The sequence below is a fragment of the Haemaphysalis longicornis genome, unplaced genomic scaffold (assembly GCF_048455015.1).
Source record: "Haemaphysalis longicornis isolate Haplotype H1 unplaced genomic scaffold, Haemaphysalis longicornis Haplotype H1 scaffold_13, whole genome shotgun sequence".
NCBI lineage: Eukaryota > Metazoa > Arthropoda > Arachnida > Ixodida > Ixodidae > Haemaphysalis > Haemaphysalis longicornis.
Genome location: NW_027526233.1, coordinates 22,503,264 through 22,523,249, shown reverse-complemented (window position 1 = coordinate 22,523,249; position 19,986 = coordinate 22,503,264). Strand labels below are relative to the sequence as shown.

Sequence of the window (19,986 nt, the reverse complement as noted above, 5' to 3'; positions counted from 1 at the left end):
CGAAGGAAACGTGCCAGATTTAAAGTAATCGCTGCTGGGTGTTATCTTTACTCTCCGTCCTCTTTGTGGCACAAAATTCCCTAGGGGCACTGAAGTCTGTTTACGTGAGTTGAAGGCGAAAGGTTAGCGATTCCTAATAACAACTGATACATTGAACTTTAAATAATGAGTACAATTGATACATTGAACTTGGCGGTTTTATTCGCTTTCATTTCTTGGTGTTTTGGACTAATATTTGGCATTACATCGCCCGGCATCTTTTCTGCCATACCATGATTGTGTCCGTCTCTTCTCCTTTATTTTTATTCATCTACTTCAGTGTCATGTGTCAAGGGCACCCCCCCCCCCGAGAGGTGATGCATGAAAACCCCGGAAAACGAGGAAAAAGGACAAAGGAACGGCCATTTGAAGTGCGCGCCCGATGCGCGCCAATCAGCAAGCGCCAGCGCCAGCGCACCGAGGAATCATGGGCAAAGGTGGCAGCGCACTGGTCGGCCAATCAGGGAAGGCCGCGCATGGGACAAGTTGCATATTGACCATATAAGGACAGGGACGAAGCAAGAAGCCAATGGGAGTGCCCCACGAGACAGCCCAGACGGTATAAAAGCGGGGCGCACAAAGAGTAGGGGGAGGCAAGACACCGGGAGGCAAGAAAGCGAAGACAACCAGGAGGCGGCCGGAGCACGTGAGATCCGCAAACGAGCCAGGGGGACGCGGCCAGGCCATCGACCACGCCATCCGAGCCTGGGCGGGAGCGAGCCGACTTCGCATTGGCACAGTCATCCTAGGTGCACCACGAACCTGTGCCTTCGCGGCTCCAGCGGCATCGGTCGGGAACCAGCGGCCAACGTCCACGCTCCGTCGACGTTCCTCTCGACGGCCCCGAAAGGCTACGTTCGGGCCGAGCCTAACTGGAACCTCCAGGCAGCGGCTACCAGGGGGAGGCCACCGAGGAAGCACGCCGCCGAACGGATGACCGCGCGCGTCGAACGCCGGCATCAAGGACCTCCAGCGAGAGCGGCTACCAGGGGGTAGCCACAGAGGAAAGAAGTGAGGACGCGCGGAGCCCACGCCGTCAAGGAGTGACCGCGCGCATCGAACGCCGGCACCGAAGCGAGAAGACGGCTACCACCGAGTCGCGGCCACGCAACGGGTGCGACACGTCAGCGCCGACGACAGCGGGGTAGGCCAGTCCGTTATAGGGACATAGTTGCAGAACACAACTGAGGAGTTGTGGTACAAAAGGAATTAATGAGAACTTGGTTAAGGAGTGTATTTAGAGTGTACTTAGCCTAGGACGTTATTGTAGAGACTTTTGAGTTTTTATTTGAATTGTATATTGAGCTGTTAAGTTAGGGGTTTGTATGTGAGTTGTATTTTGGGATTGTAGAGGTTTGAGTGTTTATCGTTTGTGTGTAGTTTAAATTTTGAGTGCTTTGCATGAGGGTTTTTTGTGTGTGCATTAAATGTGTGTTGTTAAACACGTCAACGGCTTCCCTGTGTCCATTTCTCCGAGCTGGTTAGGACCACCCCACCATCCGTTCACGTGACAAATAATTGGCGATCCTGCGAGGATTGATTTATACTCACCCAGGATATTTCCATCGGGCCCTGTCACGTGTCTTACCAGCTGGGAGAATCGATTGGGAAAGGTTGTTTACGTTGGTTCAAACGCGAGGTTTGAACAAACAGCAGTTTGTTGAGTTGTTGGATGAAGACAGCCGCAAAGTGAACGAGAAATTGGATGCAAAGATAGCAGAATCTCGCAAAGCAAGGGAAAGGCTTGAGGCCGAGAAAAGGAGGTTGGAGGTTGAGGATAGCGAGAAGAAAATTAAAATGGTAGAGTTGGAACGAGAGCATGCAGAATTAACACGGCGCATCGCGGAAAAGGGACGCGAAAAGAACGGTGAACGCGCCACATGTGAGACCGAAGGCACGCGGGTCGCTGCCCTCTACGAGGCACGTGAGGAAGAGAGCACGCAGATCGGCGACGGCGAAGTAGCACGCGCGCTTGATAGAACGCAGGTCGCAGTTCACGATGCGGCCGCAAGTAAATACGAACCCAAAGAAAACGATTGTTTCTTCGGATAACCCGCTGAGGTGAAAGGCGCGTTCGAAGCGCGAGACAGTGAACTGGCCGGGCGTGGCTTAACCGCAGGCCAGACGCTTCGAGGTGAGCGCACCGAGAACGCGCCTGACGAGGACAGCTTTCTGCCGCCTTGTAGCGCAAGAGACTTAGCTGATTGTATGGTCTCCGAAATATTAACAAGTGTAAATGGGGTGTCTGCTATACGAAGCGCAGGGAGTAGCATCACACCAGAAGGCCTTAGTGGTGGTTCTTCCAAAATGCCTGTGTATAAGGAGAGTAGCTTTGTCGCTGATAAGGCCAGGGCAAGTTTCGAAGCTATTAAGGCGGACACTTCGGCATTGGAGGCTAATACAAAGGGCAAAATTGTAAAGCCACGTAAGGAGTTTAATGACCAACTGGAACTGCGCCCTCAGTACAAGTTCTGTGACGTCGATGAAGAACTGGATCTAGAGAAGTGTGACAAGGAGGCAGTGCAGGGGCGAGTGATCCTAGGCAAAAGGACGTTGGGAGCTTCGGATAAACAAGAGCAGGGCCACGGTTGCAAGGAAAAGCCTGCACATAATCAACACAGAAGCCGGCGCAGGAAAGCAGAGTCGTCCTGCGGTAGCCCGGGTGCAAAATACGAGAGAAATACCCGATCAAAAGGCGGTCTGTCTCAAAATATTGCGCAGATAAGGCTCGGAGAGGGGCGACTGAGTACACGGAGCGCAAAAATGAGGCAGCGTGAGAAAAACGCCCACAGCGAGCACGGAAGGCCAGGTAGCTCGGGGCAGAGAAGAAGTCACGCACTAAGCGACTTGCGAGCTAGAAGGCGTCAAAGAAACGCGCTCTGTGGCATGGTAGCAGTTGAACTCGCGAGGCTTGGGTGCCCAAGGCAACCATTAACCCAGGCTACGTGCGACCGGCACGCAAGCGGTGTGACCGAAGTCGGTTGTCATAACCGATCTGATTGTGTAGTTAAAGATGCTGAGTGGTTATGGCGGAAGAAGGTTAAGATGAAGCCATAGGTCAACGAACCTGATGGAAGTCATGGAGTCGACTTGGACAGAAATAGGACCGATAACGGTGACGAAACAAAGTTTGTATTGTGGTGCAGCATTAGTGAAATGAATGAATTAGTGATGAAGTTAGGAAAGTTAGGATTGAGGCATAGTGGTGCCGAATATTAGATCATTGATGCGTTTGATCTGATGATGTGTTCGAGTAGGTTGTATGAGTATGGTGGTGTAAGTGTAGGAAGCGTACATGGAAGTGGTGTAGCTGAGAAGTGCGTAGTGAGTAAGAGGGTGTTCAAATTTTAGTTTTTGTGATGTTGATTTTGGTGATTTTAGATCAAATTGTATCAGTAGTGTGGTGTATGTGCACGAAGTGTACATATAGAAGTAGTTGCAAAGTGCGGTTGAGGAGTAGCAGGAGGAAAAGCGTTTAGTGTTGCCGCTTGATGAAGTGTTGTCACATAACATTTCACTCAAGTGTTTGATTGCAGTGATGTGCTAGAGCGGCGTGCTTGAGTAGATTGGGGTTTCAGAAAGTGATGTATCGGTGATAAAACGGCAACGTTGTGTAAACCAAGTGTGTGTGGGTTCGGGACACAAGTGGTGTTGTGAAACAAGAGGACCCCCCCCCCCCCCCCCGAGAGGTGATGCATGAAAACCCCGGAAAACGAGGAAAAAGAAGAACAAGGGAACGGCCATTTCAAGTGCGCGCCAGGAGCGCTCCAATCAGCAAGCGCCAGCGCCGACGCACCGAGGAATCTTGGGCAAAGGGGGCAGCGCACTGGCCGGCCAATCAGGGAAGGCGGCGCATGGGACAAGTTGCGTATTGACCATATAAGGACAGGGAAGAAGAAAGAAGCCAATGGGAGTGCGCCACGAGAGAGCCCAGAGGGTATAAAAGTGGGGCGCACAAAGAGAAGGGGGAGGCAAAACACCGGGAGGCAAGAAACCGAAGACAACCAGGAGGTGGTCGGAGCACGTGAGCTTCGCGAACGAGCCAGGGGTCTCGGCCAGACCATCTACCACGCCATCCGAGCCTGTGCGGGAGCGGGCCGACTTCGCATTGGTACCGTCATCGTAGGTGCACCACGAACCTGTGTCTTCGTGGCCCCAGCGGCATCGGTCGGGCACCAGTGGCCAACGTCCACGCTCCGTCGACGTTCGCCTCGACGGCCCCGAAAGGCTACGTTCGGGCCGAGCCTACCTGGAACCTCCAGCGGCAGCGGCTACCAGGGGGTGGCCACCGAGGAAGCACGCCGCCGAACTCATGACCGCGCGCGTCGAACGCCGGCATCAAAGACCTCCAGCGAGAGCGGCTACCAGGGGGTAGCCACAGAGGAAAGAAGTGAGGACGCGGGGAGCCCACGCCGTCCAAGGAGTGACCGGGCGCATCGAACGCCGGCACCGAAGCGAGAAGACGGCTACCACCGAGTCGCGGCCACGCAACGGGTGCGACACGTCAGCGCCGACAACAGCGGGTTAGGCCAGTCCATTATAGGGACATAGTTGCAGAACACAACTGAGGAGTTGTGGTACAAGAGGAATAATGAGAACTTGGTTAGGGAGTGTAGTTAGAGTGTACTTAGCGTAGGACGTTATTGTAGAGACTTTTGAGTTTTGATTTGACTTGTACATTGAGCTGTTAAGTTAGGGGTTTGTATGTGAGTTGTATTTTGGGATTGTAGAGGTTTGAGTGTTTATCGTTTGTGTGTAGTTTAAATATTGAGTGTTTTGCATGAGGGTTTTTTGTGTCTGCAATAAATGTATGTTGTTAAACACGTCAACGGCTCCCCTATGCCCATTGCGCCGAGCTGGTAAAGACCACCCCACAATCGGTTCACGTGACAGTCAGCAAGAACCCTGGCACGCCGTACAGCCTCCCTACAATCTGGGTTCTGCCAGGCTGGTATGCACCTGAACTTCTCATGCGCCCTCACATATGCGTGTCACGCGGCGCGCAATATTATACAACTTTGACTTTTCCAATTCACAGTATTGTGAATTTTGAAAAGCCGAACCAATTCGCTCCTCAAAGCTCGCAATTGCGAGCCAGTCACCAAATTGGCAACGGTCTACGAAGAAAGGAATTGCAACAACCACAGCTTTCCAAACTTGTTTCCTTTATTTTATTTTACACGACACAGCTCTTGTTCGACAAAGATCACTGCAGTTGTTTTTTTTATCGACTCTTTACCTTCGCCCTCCTTCTGGCGTGATGCTTCTTTTTTTTCTGGTGTCAACTATTCCCTTTACAAGTTTTGCATGCTCCGGTTCCTGCCAGACGAAAAGAAATTAGCGCCAATCCCCCCTGTGAATGTGTTGGAAAGCAAAGCTGTTAACGGCACTCACAACGGTTGCCCATGTGACGTCACCTAAATTCCCTCACGTCGCTCTACAAATAGTAAAACCCGAAAGAAGTGAAATGTACTTAACCACACCATCTATTACTTCAAAGGTATATTCTTGGTAAGGTTAAATTAATGCATGCTGCATGAACGGTTGTTGGTTGAGTTGTATGGACATAGAACGTGAGTGGAAACTCTTTTCGATTGGATTAGATTTGAGCATTAGAATGAATTGGAGAATTGGACTGGATTGCATTGGCTTGGCGTGGCTTGGATTGGTTTAAATTAAATTGGATTGTATTAGATTACAATTTGAGTACGGCTGTCCAGAGAATTGGGTCTGCATATTGGCCGGTCTGCGCAATGCAGAGGAGTGGAGTCATAGCCGCGGCAGAAGCATGGAGCCGACGCGTGCCCAACTCTGTGCCTTGAATGCGTAGTAGCCAAGTCTGACGCTGCGCAGGAGCCTCTTTATAGCCGTTTCGCGTAGCTTTCGGAGAGGCGTGCTGCGAATGCACGACGGGCTCTGACGAGACTTGACTAGAGTGGATTGGACTTGAGTGGACTGGACTAGACTGCACTGAACTGGATTGAATTCGATAGGATTGGATATCGTTCTAGCAGCAGCAAGCATGATACTCAGATAATCCTAGACGACCAGGGAACCTACGAACAACCTGCTGAACCTTAGCTCACTCTACGTACATCCTGGCAAAGCCGAGCTAAACCACTGCTAATTTTTGTATAAAAGTAAAGCTCAAACCCGTGTTAGACAATCTCACTTCTCTTGCGTCGCGGACGGAGGCGACGATATCGGCAACAGAGATGGAGGAGTAGCGGATGGAGGCGCTGCAGGACGAAGAGGAAAAAGAAATACTTCTACAGATTTCTGAACGGCCCAGAGTGCAGCCCAGGGGAGTGGTTCCTTCTTCACTGTAGCGGATATTCAGTCCGTGCCACCCGTGCTCTGCCCACCAGCTGAAGGTGGGTAGGCAGAAAGGGGCTGGACAGCAGCATCTCCCATTGCTCTTGCTCGATAGTTGACGGAAAGAGAGGAGGCTGCTCAGGGCTAAAGTCGCACACCCCGATTATGTGCAAAGCGTTTCTAGTTCTCAGCAAAATTTACACTCAGCGCCGTAGCGATTCGGGTGCATTAAGTGAAGACGCGGCGGAATCAAGAATGAGACTAATTGTATGAGCCGTAGGGTAGTTTGTTTTTCTATGGAAAGGTCAGGGTAAGGCAAAAGGTAGGGTCTTTCTCAGAAGGCGATAATGTTGGTTTATGTCCGTGAACGAGACAAGCGGGTGACTGTCCTCGTCCAGCTCCATAGCATGAGGCTAAAAGTGCAGGATTGGTGGGCGTATTCGTTGCCCTCCATGGAAGCGTGAGCGGGTGTCCAGATTAGCTAAATGGAATCATTTGTGGGGTGGTTTTTTAGCACACGCATTGCAGGTCTGGACACCAAACCAGACAGCCAATTCCCGTAGGCTTGTTGGAAATCAGTAACTTCCTTACGACCCCTTGTTGAATGAGAGCCGAGGCGATGGCTCCCTCTTCTGCTGCCGTCATGTCTTCGGTCTTGAGTGAGGCACAAATAAAGACGTTGGCTTTGGAGTTAGCCACAATGTTGGCGTACCACTGCCCTCGATGTTAAGAGCTGTCTGTGTAGATAACTGCATTGTCCACACCGAAGGTGATGTTGAGCGCTTGAGCCCGTGCTTTTCGGCGACCCTGGTCATTTGAGGGGTTCATATTTTTAGCAAAGGGAGCCTCTTTAGTTTTGTCACCGAAAGTCCAGGAGTATATCAAGCGGAGAGAAATTCTGTGCTGCCCAGTGAATCTGGTGAAGGACCAGCCGCAGTTCTGCTCATTTGGAGCTCCTGGATGGGAAGATGGCCCTCTATCAGCTCTTCAACTGTGTTGTAGAGCCTTGTGCTAATCAGTCTTTCTGAGGACGCACTCATGGGAAGACCATTGGCATGCTCAACCGCCTTTTTAACCATTATATAAAGCATCTTTATGTCCTCCTCCCCGAGAAGACCGGGGGCTCCCGTAAGTGATTATCGAGGGGACAAAAACTCGAACTAATCCAGAGGTACCGGATTCCTCGAGTCTCGCTTCTTGTGGCAACTTGGCTGATCATGTGTATGATTTTAATAAAGCTGTGTTTGAGGCGCTGCACGGATACATCACTCCTGGTGTGGGCCTAAAGATGTAGGCCCAGGATCTCAATGCTGGGGCCTGGAGTGATGACCTGGCCATCAAAGAGTATTTGAAAGTGTTTTTTGAAGTGTCATTTGGCGTGAGGGCGGACGACAAGGAGCTGAGGTTTTTTACGTGAATCCGGGATGCCACAGTCTTTACCACATTGGCGTAATAGAAGTGAGATTGCATGGGTTGGTGTGAGCTTCCTTTAATCGCTATAGCATGGCATTCAGCGAGAATACAGGGGTTAAACCCGTAGATGTGCTTGGCGAGTGCACCACTTGTCTTGTCCGTCTCAGCGTGGGCTCGTAGCTGAAATTGGCCGATTTCAGCTACGAGCCCACGCTGAGACGGACAAGACAAGTGGTGCACTCGCCAAGCACATCTACGGGTTTAACCCCTGTATTCTCGCTGAATGCCATGCTATAGCGATTAAAGGAAGCTCACACCAACCCATGCAATCTCACTTCTATTACGCCAATGTGGTAAAGACTGTGGCATCCCGGATTCACGTAAAAAACCTCAGCTCCTTGTCGTCCGCCCTCACGCCAAATGACACTTCAAAAAACACTTTCAATGTTGACTATAAAATATTCGCCAAAGTTTTATCTAACCGTCTTCAACACGTAATTTCTAGTTTAGTTGGTTCTCACCAAACGTGCGGTATTCGGAACAGAAGTATTCAAACGAATATACATGTTGCTCGTTCTATATTGGAATGCGTGTCTGATTCGGTTGAACAGGTGGCCCTTATCCAAATTGACCTTGCGAAAGCATTTGATCGGGTGTCTCACGACTTTTTATTTGCACTTTTGGAAGCGGCTAATGTAGGTGATGTGCTATATAGAGGCATTCAGCTTTGCTACAAGAATTGCACTACACAACTTGTCGTCAATCGCATCCTCTCGAAGCCAGTTCAGATCAGATCGTGTGTTAGACAGGGCTGTCCTCTATCGCCGCTACTGTTTTCACTGTACATAGAGCCTCTTTGTGTTAGCATACAAAAGAGTCAAAGAGTACGTGGTTTTTCGTTAGCGTCATGTGAAGTTAAAGTTCTTGCGTATGCTGATGACATTGCCTATTTTTGTGTTGACAAGCGTAGTGTTCACGAAGCCCTTGCATTGACTAAGGAGTTTTGTGACGTGTCTGGAGCGGTCATGAATATGGAGAAAACTAAGGGGTTTTGGCTTGGCCTGTGGGGAACCAAACCTTCCAAATTTGCAGGTATTAATTGGGACAGCACACCGCTTGAGTACCTTGGCGTGCCTTTGCACCAAATAAGGAACTCAGGACCACACTGGTCTTCAGCACTCACGCATGTCAAGCGTGCCTCGCAGGCATGGATGGGGCGAGAACTTTCTGTATTTGCCCGTGCGCAAGTCTGCAATGTCTTCTTGGTAGCAAAGCTTGTTTATGTGCTTCAGGTACTGCACTGTGCGCGGGCGAAAGTCCAGGCTCTACAGAGAGTGTTTGCTACCTTCGTGTGGGGTTCTGAATGGGAGCCAATGCGCAGAGATAATTTGTTTCTTCCTTTACGGTCTGGTGGTGTTGGGTTAATGCATTTGTTTGTGCACCAACTTGTGTCTCGGTTTTTCTTCTACAAGTAGGCGGAGCATCCATTTTTACGTACTGTAATTCAAGAGCGCATAAGTTACCATTTGCCGTTTCTCCTTGTTTCTACGGGTGAGGTCAACCAAAAGCTGCCATGGGGTTTTCTAAAAGAAGTTGTAGATACTTTTCATTTCCTTACTGCGCGGTTTTCTCTGGAGTACCTGTTTAGTCTTTCAAGGACAGCTATGACGAACACTTTAATTCATAATCTATTCCCCGTGCCTCTTTATCGCCAGCCATACTTGCGGGACCATACGAATAATGTTTTAGACCGTGTCAAGCGTATGTGCGTGCCGCCAAATGCCAAAACGTTTTTCTTTAAGCTTCATTCGCAAACGCTTTCAGTTAAAACATGGCTGCGAGACAAAGGAATGTCGATCCCTTGGTCAGAGAATTGCCGCTTGTGCAACCAACCAGAAACTATTGACCACTGTTTTGTGCTGTGCCGTTACGCGGTGTTTTTCTGGGACGTTTTGCAACGGACACTAAAAAAGGACATTGACATCACCCCATACACCATTCGCTTCTTGCCATTTGAGGACGTTAATCGGGTGCCGTATGACGTTTTTGTGCTCCTAGGTTTGTTTAGCTTGTGGAAGTGCCGCATGACTGATCGGCATGCTGAACCCCCTACGCCGACCAAGGTCATTTTTCGGGAACAGGCGGCGTTGGTACGGAGCGTTTACGTCGCGCAGAGTGATCCACCAGAGTGGCTGCATCTTTTGGATGCGTGCGTTTGCTTGCCTGAGTTTTGAATTGGTGCCGACCTTTGTTAGACTGACGGGCTTACCCTTTTCTGTCTGTTAGTGTTTATATTGTGTGTCAATTGTCTTGGCTGACTTCTCTCTAAAATTTCCATGTATTAAAGAAAAAAAAAAAGTGGGCTCGTAGCTGAATCGGTAAGACAGCAGAGTCTGGCTTTGTAATTCTGTTCCTTCCAGGTTCGATTCCTGTCGGTGCAAGTAATTTTTTTATTTGTTCGTGGATGATTTCTGTTGACCCGAACGGTCGCGAATGAACCCTTGGGGGGTAGAAGTAAAAAGCTTATGTTTAAAAGACGCTGGAAAAAACCAGTTTAAATGCGGGAAGATCGCCTCCGATAATAGACACACCCCTATGATTACTAACCGTTCGGCAAGTAAAGCTTTCGCAAGAATGGTAGGACACGCAACGCCTCAAGACAAGCCATATGCCGCCCTGACGATAAAGCACATAGTCATGCCACTCCACATTGGACGGTTTTGCTAGATGATAACTAAAGCACGGCCACTCGATGAAACCCTCCTTTACATCGAGGGGCTGCGACTGACGCGTACGCTCCTCCTGAAGACGGATAAACGCATGGTAGAGCCTGCGGAACTCATGTCCGTTGAACCGCCGAAAAAAATGCCAGAGACATGTTTGCAGTAATCCTATTGCGCATGGAACGGCTGACTGTCGACTTCGGGTGGTGGCTGGTGCGGTGCCGATTTATTTTGAAGTCCTTTGATTACCAAGTAAACTAAATTGTGGTATTGCACTCGTTAGTACGATACTGTGGTTGGCATTTTTTTCTGCTGGTTGTTCGTTCTTTCTGATAACGTTTTTAAATGGGACTCTGAGAGGAGCATCTCTTGCCGGCGGCCCTGTCCTGCGTCCGTCGTCGTTGTCGTCCGCGTCCGCACAGCTGCGTCTCTCCTCTGCTCACCCCCTCTCCTCTCTCATATAGCGAACACTCTCGCCCACAGGCCTGCCAACCTGCGAAGCCACTTTTCCCCTTGCCCAGATTAAAAAAACTGCTAGATTTCCCAAGATATTTGCTGAAAGGGGTTAGCAGATGATTTCAACCAGATATTGGGTTCTAGTTATGCGATATGACTGCCGAATTTACTTTTAAAGCATAATTATGAATTCGTTTGAAACCATTAGTGAAGTAACGGAGATTATGGCGAAAAAAAAAACTAATTGCGGCGCCATCAAGCGTGTGCTGTACTCTGCTTAAAATCAGACATTCTATCACGCCTTGAAGTAAACCAGAGAACGGTAGGACGTCTGGCCTTAGGCGCGTGGAAAAACAACTAACGAAGCAGTTTAGGGAGATATGGGCTGGGCGTCGTTTGAAGTTAGAGAAGCTCAGAGTAAAATATGCTTTGAGATGAGGTTGAGGGCAATGGATCAACGAAGGTGGGCAGCTAAGGTTTTTAGGTACCTATACTTGAAAAGCGTGGACACGCAGTGGTTAAGAAAGACTAGAAGGCTAACGATGAAATACGGAAAGAACCGTGGGGAATCCAAAACAGCCAAGGTAACCAAAAAAGAGGCAAGGCAGATTGAAACGAATAAATGGAGGGAAAAAATGGAAGCCAAAACGTCGTTAGAGATGTACAGGGCTGAGAAGATGAACATCAGAAAGGAAAATTTCTGCGATAATTCCCAGGGCAGTGCTTTGCTTTTTGAGGCTAGAGCAGGTTGCCTGCGAACTAAGAGTTTTGTGGGGAAGTATTCACAAAATGATGGGGTATGCGTGGTCTGCGGAAAAGAAACAGAAACTATGCGGCACATCGTGCTAGAATGTGAGGGTATCCATCCAAATCTACATGAAGGGAATATTGGGCTGTCAGAAGCCCTAGGATTTAAAGGTATCACAGAGGAAGTTAACTTCAAGGTTGTCGAGGGGACGAAAAGAAGATTAGAATGCTGGTGGACGAAAAGCAGAGAGGGGAATATTGCCTAGGACAGTTACCACTTGTAACAGAAAAAAAAAGTATTTTGTGCCTAATAAGCTTTTTGTGCCTGCCCTAAGCAGCGCTAGTATTGAACCAAAAGTGTAAAACATAGGTATATTAGTCTTTTTTGGTAAGATGACATGTCATCACCCCGATACAAAGGGGAAACCAATAGAAATCATCATCATCATCATCAAGCGCATGCCCTGACGAAGGCTGGAGAAAAGGGCCATTCAACAGCTCTACAACGGGACAAGGACTACCAGGTGTTTATTTTTGGAACAAGTACTTTGTATATGGAAACTAAACGAGGATGGCTTTCTGTGTGCGCATCGTGGAACGCGTGCAAACAGATCAAAAAAGCTATCAATGCGCTCGTCTAATGGATGCTATGTAGAGGCCAAATTATTTCTGTATCAAGTAGGGTTACGGAAGGTGGGCTAATGCTTGACGATCATCTGCTAATAATGAAGAATGCCTCGAAGATGTAGCCTGTGCGCTGACCTCTGTGTCTTGTTGCCCCTTTTATTGCGCCCAATTTCGATTTATTGATTGATTGTAGGGTTTAACGTACCGACGCAGATGAGGCGCATCCTAGTGGAGGTCTCCGAACCCGCGACTTCGTGCTCAGCAGAGCAACGCCTTAGCCACTGAGCCACCACGTCAGGTGCGCCCAATTTTGAGGTCTGCCTGTATTAAAAAGATATGGATGGGTTGGCCTCGGATACTCCCGCCTGCCTACTGTGAAGCACCTACAATAGTGAGGACAAGGGCTCGAAAGTCACAAACTGACGGTCTGTCGGGATTTACTGTTTACGTCTCTTTTTGATTTTTTTTGACATCTTGTGACTCTTTCCGAGCAACGCAAATGAATAGCACCGCAAACATTATAGAATTTGTTATACTCAGTTTTTTTTTACCACTAAGAGGAGAAATATTTTACTATGCCCCGCAGAGATTTCGTGCTGCTTTTTGTGTGTCACCCAGTTGGTTGAATACTCCCGCGATAATGTTTTTATTTGACGCTGATAAACTAGCTTATTCTATTTTATTAGACTATAAAAACGCGTTTGATACTGTTCCATGCCCTCTTTTACTCCTTAAAACGTTCTACCTTACGGCTGGGTACGGAATTATTTGTGGGTTCGCTCGCGAAGAGTGGTTACCAACGGCTCTGAATTACACCTCCTTGCTGTCACTCGAGTGTCACACAAGGATCTCCTTTTGGACCACTATTATTTTTCAACTACTTCATTGACGTCACTCTGAACATTATACACAGATTAAGGTTCTACGAGGATGATTGCGTCGTTTATTGGGACATGGAGAATGACGGTGATGCTTCCTTTTTACAGTGCGACCTTGACGGGTCCCTTGCCCGGGGCCATAAGTGGCACATGAACCTCTATCCCCAAAAAATGTACTTATATTACCTTAAGAAGCAGGTTAACATTATAAAAAAAAACAACTTCGATAACGTTCCAATTGAAACATTCCATCAAGAAAAATATGTCGGCGTTTTTTTCATGCACCTTTCATGAAATCAACATGTTGAATACATAACCTTAGAAGTTGTAGGTGTTCCTAACTTAGTAAAAGGAAATTTTAATAAAGCCCCTCAAGTCAATAAACAAATATTGCACTTTTCTAACTTCCGTTCGATTTTAGAGTATGCTGTAATGGTATGGGACCCAAACATGAAAATTCGTATACATAAATGCCAGGCACTTCAAAATCGTGCATTTCTATTTGAGGCTAGCTCATACAGTAACGACATAAGCGTTAAAGGCTTATTACGTTGTGTCTAACTCTACACTCTACAACTCTGGTGCACAATTTTTAGTTGTTTATCCTTGATACAGATTGTCTCTGAGGACGTGGCAATAGATCCAAATCAGTACCTCCATCCACCTACGTATACAGTATTTACTCGCGTAATGAACGCGCTTTTTTTCCAGTAAAACAGAAGCAAAGTTGGGGGTGCGTTTATTATGCGGGGAAATTATCCGGAAACTTTTTCACATTGACAAAAGAAGGCCACAACGAAAACAAATAATGCATTAAAAACATACCGTTCGCAGTAAATATATACGTACGCAATTGGTAACCAAACAGTGTTTTTATTGAACTCCATTCGTCTTCGTTTGTCAAGGCTTCATTCACTTCGTCAATTCCGAACTGTCTACCGGCAGCACGGTTCCAATTCTCAACTGGGTACTTCTGAGCCCTTAAATCAAAACTGGCCGTTTACCTGACATTTCAGCCCAGCACCGACTGGAAGGTGCAAGACCAGCAGAAAAGCAGGTAATAATAGTGTCCCGAAAAAAGTAGGGCTAGACGCGCAGCGGAGTGAGTCAACTGAGCGTCGTTGTGATTGGCTGACTCACGACGTACCTCCGGAGGGTTTGTTCGTCTTTACTCCAAGATATGGCTCTAGGTTCCATGCGCGATCATAATCAGCGGGATAGAGAAGTGGGAAAGCTACAGTGTGGTTTTTCGTAACACTGCAGGGCTGAAATGGTGGGGGTGCTTCTATTACGCGGGAAAAAAAAAGAAAGCTAATTTTGATGACTAAAGTTTGGGGTGCGTTCATTATGCGAGTACATTGATTAGGCGAGTCAATACGGTATACCTAGATGAAGGGATAACAGTAGGGAAATTCCTGAATGTTCATGCCGTACATCTGCATTCCAAGAAACATTTTTACCTGGTGTTATCATGGAACACCTTACCTGACCTAGTCTATTGGCGGTGAGCGCGACCACGGGCGGCGGTGCGAAGCGCTCCTCCGTGACGTCGGCTCAGGGATTCTCGCACCTGTCGTCTGCTTCACTCGGGCTCGATCTCTCTGCTATTCCTTTGCGTTCGGTTGACCTAGGATACTTGTCCACACTAAACTTTGCGTGTGCGTAACTTTTTCACATATTAATAGATTTAAAATCGCATACACTAGCTCAGAAGATGAGTAAAGTCTAGTTTTGGATACCGCTACGGAAGAAACATTGCCGGTGTCACCCCATTCCTTGCAAAGCCGGTGCTGTGCGGAGCGCGTAGAGTCGGAGCCAGGCGTCAGGTTCTGTATTATGCAATCTTTCGAACAAAGGAAGCCGCCAGCTGCTAGTAACCGACAACAGTGAAAATACAAAGCGAAAAAAATTCAAGGCCTTCTGGACTGTCGGCTTTGGCAGAATGCATTACCATTCCCGGTAAAACAGCTTTTGCAACCTTGCCGAACGCTCGAAAGTATTGTATCACATCACTTTACGTTGTCATGCATGAAAGTATGCCGACATGCACTATGGGGGCGGCAAAAACTGTGGGTTGAGTTCCAAATAACCCGCTGTGTGTATGGTTGCGGGCTGGCTTTATACCAAGATTCTAACCAGTATGGAGGTTTTTTGAGCGAGACGAGTCACGTTTACGGTAAAGATACAGCAACATTATGTTTGGTCAGATCTGGAGGGACATTTTGGTACATTTGCCACAGCCATATCTTCCCAATTTTAAGATATGTTTTAAAGGAAAAAGTGCGCTCAAGAAGAGAAGGGAGGGCGGAGGAGAAACATTTATTTAACTGGGAAATCGAGCTGATCAGTGGCCCGGGTCCTCAGTCCAGGACAACGGAGTAAGAGTAACTTTCTTTATTTCAAAGAACGCAATCGCGAGAAGACCAGGATTTGTTCTTTACGCATGAAAAGGTTGGAAAACAATAAAGAGCCGCTTGGAAGTGGTCGTCGGTTGCGATTTTTGTAATATATGCACGTATACTAATAATTGCGTTAGTTAGTGAGTTTATAAGCCTTTAAAACCGCAATGATGTCATAATTGTTTTGGTTGAGAGCCAGTTCGTTATGATAACGAATGTTACGACAGAAATTTGGGGCAAAAAAGCCCCCTTCGTGTATTCTGGACACCGTTTTCTGGGGCGCGAACGCTGTGGCGTGGCGCAAACCTTCTCTTTGTATTTGCATGTGAGTAAACAACCCACGATGCGGATATGCACCTTCTTGCACACATCCATCAGGAAAGCCAATTTGTGAAGAAGGGAATGTATGCCGTACAGCCTGCAGAAGAAAATATCTACACGATCTCTGTGAGCCTCCCAAACATCCCCAAACCTACCTACTAAGACGTTTGTGACGGTGGAGAAAAATAATGCGTTGGGCAAAAAAAAACAAAAACATTGATGTGATAAAAGTCAACAACGTGCAACAAAAGAAATGCGATACAGCCGCTTTATTTGCTGCTGTGCGATGCGCGTGCAGGGGCCCGCTGCTTTGTACGTATCGTTAGACCGTTGAGTCATGCATCTCAAAAATGTTGGAGGGATGCCTATACATATTGAATACTTATCGATGAGCTCTGAGCGCTTAACCTTGCGAACAAGCTAGAGAGGACGAGTTGCGCACAATCTGCTGACTGATGTTATAAAGAAAGTTGTTCTCTCTCTCCTCGTGTGCTGCAAACTTGTGGGGGATACAACTTGAAATTATTCAGAGGTGTCAGAAGCTGGCCAAAATAATTGACCTACCAGAAATACGCTTTTCAATACACGAAAGCATCAAAGCGGGCTTTTTCTAGACCAGGAACACCTGCCCCTCACAAGGGGAGTGTAGCAGACGACACCGGCGCGAGTACCTCCTAAGCCGACGTCAGAGATAGAGGGCGCCACTCAAACATCTCACCTTCAAATGGCGGCCCCGCTCAAAGGTTTTTCGCTGCGCTCTGGTATTACTTGCGAGTGATGACAACATGACATGAATGGTTTCTTTATTGAGTTTCGTGCTATCATCTGCTGTTTTAAATAAATAGGTAATTATGTTTGTCCGTTTTTATTAAAAATTGTAAATAAATAAAAATACAGCAAGAAATGACAAGCAATTTCTTAACGGTTACGAACATCTGTGCGGAAATTGTGTCCCGCGGTGTTCTTTTTGTAACATCGCGGCTTTCGGTCACTGCGTGTAGCTAACAACTCTATAATCAGAATACTACTGGTTGATGAGCATTGCAAAATCCTGCCTCACTCGTATTCTTGCCTATTTGGCTATAATTATAATTGCGCTGCATCTGCAAGGGGGAGAGGTTTTTTTGTACCTGTGCCATCTTTATAGCTTATCGCCTATTGTTTTATCGCTATCGCTTTATCTCTATTGTACCTGTATCATATTTACCTGTATCACCTTTACTGTGCGAACCCGTTTTATGGGAACTACTTGTTGATCAACAATATCGACAGCTCACTCCAAGGCAGTCGCCGTTGGAGGTGAGTCATGTAGAAAAAAAAAATGGCGCCCCATCAAATATGCCACCTTTCCTGGGGTTTGTTCATCGCCCTTTGTTTTGCTTATGAGCAAAGGTCTCAGCACAGCAGCAGACACAAATTTTGTGTGCACACGTAGGGCGCTATTGCCGAAGACCCGAGATAGCTCGGTCCCGAGTTTCCAGCTGTTCGAGTTAACAAAATAGTGATAGTACAGCGTCCCATAAACCTCAAGTGACACCGGCGCAATCGCGCGAAGCACGATTAGCAATATCAGCGCACCCAGTTGAGGCTGCTCACTTTGAAAAAACACAGCTTTCACGATCATCCGCGTGCAGCGCGGTCTAGAATAGAGTTGCAATATGCTTTAGTTAAGCAATGTAGAAAACCCATCTATTCCTTTATAAATCCGGCCTGGCCCCAGCCTTCTTTTAAAGCTCCGCCTTCTAAAAGCGGCGCGGGGCGGATCCGATTTTCTCGGCCTTCTGTTCTTCCGCCAAAATGCGTTTGCTACGTGGTTTTAGGGTGGGTCCAGTGCAGCTCAGCGCAAGCACAAACCAAGTAAGAGAAGCAGTTCAGGCTAGCGAAAGGAACGCGCCCTTCTCCGACTATCAAACATGACCGGCTTTGTTTCGCTCCTGTCGCCAAAGACGCAGTGCACATCCTTTCAGTGGCACAAATACACGCAAAACCGCTTCGTCAGCTAATTAATGGACTGGGTGCTACAGGATTTCAATTAATCGTGGTTGCTTCAGACAACAGACAACAACTCCATCAACGGGAAGGCGATGTCATTTTTTTTCCGAGCCACCTAAGGTTGCTAAAGTCTACAGGCATCCATCAGACCAAACAATACTGCTTTTTATTTTGGATTCTGTTCATGTTCTTCAATGTATAAGAAACAAATGGTTGAACCCGCGTAACAGAGGAAAATGTATTCTTTTCCCTCTTGTGCTAACCATTTGTGCTAACAGCTTTATTCAAAACACTGGTACAGCTTCACGAGGAAGAGAGAAATGAGCTTGTGCAATTTACGCCAACATTGTCTTTGAAGGAACAGAAACGTTCGAATATATAGTGACAAAATATAAAGACTGTTCTCTGTGTTCAGCACTTTCGCGGTTGCGGCTCTCAACCATTCAGAAGTAGTAGATCTGCGGCATGCCAAAAGCTCGTCCAATTTTATCATCATTGTGCTGATGTGGTCGTGCATAGTGAATATCGAGACGCAAGATAAATGGAGGCGCCTTCTAGACGAGCTTCAGGAGCCCATAAATACAATTTGTTGCCCTCAAGTCGAGTTTGTGGACAAAGTTGTCAGTCGGCTGGACTACTCGAAAAGCCTCAAGCATGACACTGGTCATTCAACTAATGAGACCGACTACGCACTGCGTCACACATCTCTTGCTCGCATTGAGGAGGCAAGCTACTGCCTTAATGAGCTTGGATTCAAGTAAGTGTAACAGGTAAAACTGCAGTCGGACTTCCTAGAAGACAGGATTGTTAGGTACCGACAGTGAAGTGGCGCACAGTACCATATCTCCATACGGCCTATCTACGAAGCAGAGCACAAATTGAGGCTGCAGAAGGTCCATGAGATGCCAGAGAGTGACGACGTTTCCCCATGTCCCTCTACTGATAAGTTTCGTGATGCTTTAAAACAATTTCAGATTGTAGATACACAAGAAGGCATTGCTGCTAAACAGCACGCACTTGCAACTACGACTGACGTGGCTGGTTATTGTGAACACGCTGCACTCAAGCAGCTCACTTGTGCATTCTGTACAGAAAACGTAGTTGTTGAGACTAAGACACACAATTCAAGCAGACGAGCTCATAGCAAGAATTACAAGAGGTGGACTGAAGTTCCCCAAGCTGTCGTCGTAAATTCCGCACTGATGATGAATATCGTTCTCGAGAAAGTGACAAGTAAAGCAATGCAGCGAAATTTTATGCCTGTGTGAAGCAGAATGAATTTGTTGTACCAATGACGACTCTGTTTCTTCAGTGGAATGAAGATTTTGATGTTTGCGGCAATGGCCATTTACCACATCTAGTAGTGGGTTATATTATACTTCGTTGAGCAGCTAAAACACTGCTTAACAACCTTTGCAAACGAGAAAACAACATTCCGTCTGAAGCCAAAACAGTTAAAGGGAAACTGAAGACACTCCAAGCGTAATTACTTGTACAAGACTGACAATGTGTCCTTTGTTTTTACAAACCCAGCGTGTTATCTAGGCCTTCAACTGGTATGAAATATGCTTTTGATAAAATTGAGTACTCCTCAACATCTGAGTTCCCATGTTTAACACCTTGGACAAGCTCACTTCATAAATGTTCTTAAAGACTTTACCTCCAAAATTATACTATTTATTGTCAACAGTTCCCTTTTGCTGTCAAGGTTACCATACTTGTGGCACTCAAGCTGTTATGGGGAATATTATACCAGGAATCGTTTGCGTATTGAACGAAATCATGTTAGAAAATTTCTGTGTGTGTTCAACTACGTGTGCTGGAAATAAGTGAACAAAATTTCAAAAGCTTTTACATTGAAGGTCCTGTTTGCTTTACTTTGTTCTTTCATGAGAAATATTTTATGAGAAACTTCGGGTAAGGCCTCGTTGAATGGCTTTATTTCCCTGTTTGTTTGTTTGTGTGTTTGTAGAGGCCTTTTAAATAATAACACGTGCAATCGTCTTTGAACAAAACGGTTCTGGCGCCTTTATTAAGCATGCAAAATAAACCCTCCAGTGCCTTCAAAAACTAGGC

At 47.0% G+C, this 19,986-nt stretch overlaps 1 pseudogene; it reads left to right on the top strand.

Moving 5' to 3' along the window:
- Nucleotides 1-18,184: 18,184 nt before the first annotated feature.
- On the top strand, nt 18,185-19,396 carry LOC144164019 (uncharacterized; annotated as a pseudogene).
- Nucleotides 19,397-19,986: the final 590 nt, after the last annotated feature.